The following is a 7,073-nucleotide window of genomic DNA, read 5'->3' as shown; positions in this document are numbered from 1 at the left end:
TCTAATTTCAACTTTTTGAGGAAACTCCATACTGTTTTCCAGAGTGGTTGCACCAGCTTGCATTCTCACCAACAGTGTAGGAGGGTTCCCCTTTCTCTGCATCCCCGCCAACATCTGTCGTTTCCTGACTTGTTATTTCTAGCCATTCTGACTGGTGTGAGGTGGTATCTCATTGAGGTTTTGACTTGGATTTCCCTGATGCCGAGCGATGTTGACCACTTTTTCATGTGTCTGTTGGCCATTTGGATGTCTTCTTTGGAAAAATGTCTGTTCATGTCCTCTGCCCATGTCTTGATTGGGTTATTTGTTCTTTGGGTGTTGAGTTTGATAAGTTCTTTATAGATTGTGGATACTAGCCCTTTATCTGATATGTCATTTGCAAATATCTTCTCCCCTTCTGTCGGTTGTCTTTTGGTTTTGTGGACTGTTGCTTTTGCTGTGCAAAAGCTTTTTATCTTGATGAAATCCCAAGAGTTCATTTTTGCCCTGGCTTCCCTTGCCTTTGGCGATGTTTCTAGGAAGAAGTTGCTGTGGCTGAGGTCGAAGAGGTTGCCGCCTGTGTTCTCCTTTAGGATTTTGATGGACTCCTGTCTCACGTTGAGGTCTTTCAACCATTTGGAGTCTATTTTTGTGTGTGGTGTGAGGAAATGGTCCAGTTTCATTCTTCTGCATGTGGCTGTCCAATTTTCCCAACACCATGTGTGAAGAGACTCTCTTCTTTCCATTGGACATTCTTTCCTGCTTTGTCAAAGATGAGTTGAGCATAGAGTTGAAGGTCCATTTCTGGGCTCTCTATTCTGTTCCGTTGATCTATGTGTCTGTTTTTGTGCCAGTACCATGCTGTCTTGATGATGACAGCTTTGTAATAGAGCCAGAAGTCCGGAATTGTGATGCCGCCAGCTTTGCTTTTCTTTTTCAACATTCCTCTGGCTATTCGGGGTCTTTTCTGGTTCCATAAAATTTTAGGATTATTTGTTCCATTTCTTTGAAAAAAGTGGATGGTATTTTGATGGGGATTGCATTGAATGTGTAGATTGCTCTAGGTAGCATTGACATCTTCACAATATATGTTCTTCCAATCCATGAGCATGGAACGTTTTTTCATCTCTTTGTCTCTTCCTCAATTTCTTTCATGAGTATTTTACAGTTTTCTGAGTACAGATCCTTTGCCTCTTTGGTTAGATTTATTCCTAGGTATCTTATGGTTTTGGGTGCAATTGTAAATGGGATCGACTCCTTAATTTCTCTCTCTTCTGTCTTGTTGTTGGTGTATAGGAATGCCACTGATTTCTGTGCACTGATTTTATATCCTACCAACTTGACTGAATTCCTGTATGAGTTCTAGCAGTTTTTGGGGGGAGTCTTTTGGGTTTTCCACATAAGGTATCATATCATCTGCAAACAGTGAGAGTTTGACTTCTTCTTTGCCGATTTGGATGCCTTTGATTTCTTTTTGTTGTCTGATTGCTGTGGCTAGGACTTCTAATACTATGTTGAGTAGCAGTTGTGATAGTGGACATCCCTGACATGTTCCTGACCTCAGGGGGAAAGCTCTCAGTTTTTCCCCATTGAGAATGATATTCACTGTAGGTTTTTCACAGATGGCTTTTATGATATTGAGGTATGTACCCTTTATCCCTATACTCTGAAGAGTTTTGATCAAGAAAGGATGCTGTACTTTGTCAAATGCTTTTTCTGCATCTATTGAGAGGATCATATGATTCTTGTTCTTTCTTTTGTTAATGTATTGTATCATGTTTATTGATTTGTGGATGTTGAACTAACCTTGCAGCCCAGGGATAAATCCCACTTGGTCGTGGTGAATAATCCTTTTAATGTACTGTTGGATCCTATTGGCTAGTATTTTGGTGAGAATTTTTGCATCCATGTTCATCAAGGATATGGGTCTGTAATTCTCCTTTTTGTTGGGGTCTTTTTCTGGTTTTGGGATCAAGGTAATGGTGGCCTCATAAAAAGAGTTTGGAAGTTTTCCTTCCATTTCTATTTTTTGGAACAGTCTCAGAATTGGTATTAATTCTTCTTGAAATGTTTGGTAGAATTCCCCTGGGAAGCCACCTGGCCCTGGGCTTTTGTTTGTTGGGAGATTTTTGATGACTGCTTCAATTTCCTTAGTGGTTGTAGTTCTGTTCAGGTTTTCTATTTCTTCCTGGTTCAGTTTTGGTAGTTGATGCATCTCTAGGAATGCATCCATTTCTTCCAGGTTATCTAATTTGCTGGCATAAAGTTGCTCATAATATGTTCTTATAATTATTTGTATTTCTTTGGTGTTGGTTGTGATCTCTCTTCTTTCATTCATGATTTTGTTGATTTGGGTCATTTCTCTTTTCTTTTTGATGAGTCTGGCCAGGGGTTTATCAATCTTGTTCATTCTTTCAAAGAACCAGCTCCTAGTTTCATTGATCTGTTCTACTGTTCTTTTGGTTTCTATTTCATTGATTTCTGCTCTGATCTTTATTATTTCTCTTCTCCTGCTGGGTTTAGGCTTTATTTGCTGTTTTTTCTCTAGCTTCTCTAGGTGTAGGGTTAGGTTGTGTATTTGAGACCTTTTTTGTTTCTTGAGAAAGCCTTGTATTGCTATACACTTTCCTTTCAGGATTGCCTTTGCTGCATCCCAAAGGTTTTGAAGAGTTGTGTTTTCATTTTCATTGGTTTCCATGAATTTTTTTTAATTCTTCTTTAATTTCCTGGTTGACCCATTCATTCTTTAGTAGGATGCTCTTTAGCCTCCACGTATTTGAGTTCTTTCCAACTTTCCTCTTGTGATTGAGTTCTAGTTTCAAAGCATTGTGGTCTGAAAATATGCAGGGAATAATCCCAATCTTTTGGTACCGGTTGAGACCTGATTTGTGACCTAGGATGTGATCTATTCTGGAGAATGTTCCATGGGCACTAGAGAAGAATGTGTACTCCGTTGCTTTGGGATGGAATGTTCTGAATATATCTGTGGAGTCCATTTGTTCCAGTGTGTCATTTAAAGTCTTTATTACCTTGTTGATCTTTTGCTTAGATGATCTGTGCATTTCAGTCAGGGGGGTGTTAAAGTCCCCCAGTATTATTGTATTGTCAATGTGTTTCTTTGCTTTTGTTATTAATTGCCTTATATAATTGGCTGCTCCCCTGTTAGGGGCATAGATATTTACAATTGTTAGATCTTCTTGTTGGATAGACCCTTTAAGTAGGATATTGTGTCCCTCCTCATCTCTTTTTACAGTCTTTGGTTTAAAATCTAATTTGTCTGATATAAGGATTACCACCCCAGCTTTCTTTTGGTGTCCATTAGCATGGTAAATGGTTTTCCACCCCCTCACTTTCAATCTGGGGGTGTCTTTGGATCTAAAATGAGTCTCTTGCAGACAACGTATCGATGGGTCTTGTTTTTTTTCCAATATGATAGCCTGTGTCTTTTGATTGGGGCATTGAGCCCATTTACATTCAGGGTAACTATTGAAAGATAGGAAGTTAGTGCCATTGTATTTTCTGTAAAGTGACTGTTATTGTATATTGTCTGTGTTCCTTTCTGGTCTATGCTGCTTTTAGGCTCTCTCTTTGCTTAGAGGACCCCTTTCAATATTTCTTGTAGGACTGGTTTCATGTTTGCAAACTCTTTTAGTTTTTGTTTGTCCTAGAATCTTTTAATCTCTCTGTCTATTTTCAATGACACCTTAGCTGGGTATAGTATTCTTGGCTGCATATTTTTCTCGTTTAGTGCTCTGAATATATCATGCCAGTCCTTCCTGGCCTACCAGGTCTCTGTGCATAGGTATGTTGCCAGTCTAATGTTTCTACCATTATAGGTTACATATCTCTTCTCCCAAGTTGCTTTCAGGATTTTCTCTTTGTCTCTGGGACTTGTAAGTTTTACTATTAGATGTCGGGTTGTTGACCTATTTTTATTGATTTTGGGAGGGGTTCTCTGTGCCTCCTGGATTTTGATGCCTGTTTCCTTCCCCACATTAGGGAAGTTCCCTGCTATAATTTGCTCCAATATACCTTCTTCCCCTCTCTCTCTTTCTTCTTCTTCTGGGATCCCAATTATTCTAATGTTGTTTCATCTTATGGTATCGCTTATCTCTCGAATTCTGCCCTTGTAATCCAGTAGTTGTTTATCTCTCTTTTTCTCAGCTTCTTTATTTTCCATCAGTCGGTCTTCTATATCGCTGATTCTCTCTTCCGCCTCATTTATCCTAGCAGTTAGTGCCCCCATTTTTTATTGCACCTCATTAATAACCTTTTTGATTTTGACTTGTTTAGGTTTTAGTTCTTTTATTTCTCCGGAAAGGATTTCTCTAATAACTTCTATACTTTTTTCAAGCCCAGCTAGTGTCTTTAAAATCATGAATCTGAGCTCTAGGTCCAACATCGTACTAATGTCCATATTGAGTAGGTCCCTGGTAGATCGTACTACCTCTTGTTCTTTTTGTTGAGGTGATTTTTTTCGTCTTGTCATTTTGTCCAGAGTAGAACAGATGAATGAGAGAACAAAATGCTAACAGGGTAACAACGTCCCCAGACAATACACTCTAAATAAATCAGAAAAGACCTGAAACCAGGGGAAAAGAAAGGGAAAGAAAGAAAAAGGAAAAAGGAAAAAAAAAAGAAAAAGATAAAGATAAAAACAAACAAAAACAGTACAAAACAAAGAAAAACAGAATATGATCAAATATGATCTGGCTGGTACATAGATCAATGCCATACACTAGATTTTGGGTGTATTTTGGTCTGTTAGAAGAAAGTGCCTTGCAAAATTTTAAAGAAAGAAAGACTTATATATGTACAAAATAAGGGTTGATACGATGAAGGGATGGAATATGACTGTAAAGATGAATATTATAAAAAATTTTATAAAAGGAATTGATAAGATGTTGTTTGAAAAGAGAAAGAAGAGGATTTAAAAAAAAAGAAAGAAAGAAAAAAAGGGAGAGAGAATGTGATCAGGCAGGAGACTAGAACAAAGCCATACACTAGAGATTTAGGGTATATTTTGATCTGTTAGAAGAAACTGTATCTCAAAAGTTTAAAGAGAGAACAACTTATATATATATATATGTATTTATATGCCAAAAATAAGGGTAACTACTATGAAAGGATAAAATATGACTCTAAAAATAAAAAATAAAAATGTTTTTTTTAAAAAAGGGATTGATAAGATGTTGGTTGAAAAAGGGAAAAAGAGGCCGTACCCATAGCACCATGGCTGCCCTGTGCGCCATCCTGCCCCGCGTCTGCTGCCTGCTGCGCCCCCAGCCCAGCTGCACCACCTTGCGCCCCTTCATCTCGGGTGCTGATTTTCAGTACATCATCATAGAAAAGAAGGGGAAGAACAGCAATGTGGGCTTCTTCCAACTGAGCTGCCCCAAAGAACTCAATGCACTCTGCAATGGCCTGATCACTGAGCTCAACCAGGCCCTGGAGGCCTTCGAGTAAGATCCGGCTGTGGGGGCCATCATCATCACGGGTGGGGAGAAGGCCTTTTGCAGCTGGAGCTGATATCAAGGAGATGCAGAACCAAACATTCCAGGACTGTTACTCTGGGAAGTTCTTGAGCCACTGGGACTGACTTGCCCAGGCCAAGAAGCCGATCATAGCTGCTGTCAATGGCTACGCTCCTGGAGGCAGCTGCGAACTCACTATGATGTGTGACACTCTTTATGATGGAGAAAAAGCCCAGTTTGCACAGCCGGAAATCCTAGTGGGAACCATCCCAGGTGCAGGGGGCACCCAGAGACTGACCCATGCTGTTGGAAAGTCACTGGCCATGGAGATGATTCTCACTGGTGACCAGATCTCTGCCCAGGACACCAAGCAAGCGGGTCTCATAAGCAAAAATTTTGTTGTGGAGAGACTGGTCGAAGAAGCCATCCAGTGTGCAGAGAAAATTGCCAGCAATTTTAAAATCGTAGCAGCAATGGCCAAGGAATCTGTGAATGCAGCTTTTGAAATGACATTAACAGAGGGAAACAAGCTGGAGAAGAAGCTCTTCTATTCAACTTTCGCTAGCGAAGACCGGAAAGAAGGGATGACCGCGTTTGTGGAAATGAGAAAGGCCAGCTTCAAAGACCAGTGAGCGCCTCCACCTCTGCCTAGAACCCTCTACTTAAAGACAAATTACAGTCTGACATTCTTAGAAGCAAGTAAATCCTTCTTTTATAAAGGGCCGTGTAGGTGACACACAGTTTATCTCTGATGCTTGGGGCTCTCGCTCCTGGGCGGTAGGCAGTCTTCACCCAGTGGCCATGAGAATCCGTATCTGGAGCATGTTCACACTCTGACTGACCGTATTTTTCTTAATAAAAAATTATGAGGGGAGCCTGGGCGGTGCAGTCGGGTAAATGACTGACTGTGGGCTCAGGTAGTGGGATCAAGCCGCACATTGGGCTCTGTGCTCAGCGGGGAGTCTGCTTCAGATTCCCTCTCCCTCTGGCCCTCCCCCACTTGTGTGCGTGCGCTCACTCGCGCTCTCTCAAATCAATAAAAATCTTAAAAAAAAAAAAAGTTAAAAAAAATTAACTTTGAAAGACTAAAGAATCATGGTAAAAAAGCCATGGATTCTATGCGCAGTATTCCCCTAGCGCTGGAGTTCTGCCCTTCTCATTGATCGGTAAACTTGGTCTTGGCTTGCTGGCTGTTGTGCTGATCTTCTGCAGGGGGGGCCTGTTGCCGTGGTTCCCAAATGTCTTTGCCCCACGCAGACTTGCCCTGCCCTTGTCGGTCCGGGCTAAGTAATCTGCCCGGGTTTGCTCTCTGGAGCTTTTGTTCCCTGCAAGCTTTAGGTACAGTTTTGGAGGACGAGAGTGAAAATGGTGGCCTCCCAATCTCACCCTGGAGGAGCCAAGAACTTGGGGCCCCGCTCCTCAGTGCGCCCCCAGAGGAAAGCAGTCACTCCCGTGTCCCCGGTCTCCAGCCGCATTCCGTGCTCACCCGGCCTGTGACCGAGCGTTTCTATCTCTGGCACCCGACCCTGTGTGGAGTCTCCAAACCCAGCAGATCCCTGTGGTGCGCTCCCACGCCGCTCCTCCCAGGGGAGGAAAGGGAGTCTCCCCAGATCTGCTGCT

The 7,073-nt window shown here is 41.6% G+C and overlaps 1 pseudogene; it reads left to right on the top strand.

The window, feature by feature from the left end:
* The first annotated feature begins 5,211 nt into the window (after positions 1-5,211).
* On the top strand, positions 5,212-6,085 carry LOC113911752 (annotated as a pseudogene).
* The last annotated feature ends 988 nt before the right edge of the window (positions 6,086-7,073 follow it).

This window comes from Zalophus californianus, chromosome 12 (genome assembly GCF_009762305.2).
Source record: "Zalophus californianus isolate mZalCal1 chromosome 12, mZalCal1.pri.v2, whole genome shotgun sequence".
NCBI classification, from domain to species: Eukaryota; Metazoa; Chordata; class Mammalia; order Carnivora; family Otariidae; genus Zalophus; species Zalophus californianus.
The sequence above is the reverse complement of the archived record's forward strand: the minus strand, read 5'-3'. Positions and strand labels throughout refer to the sequence as shown.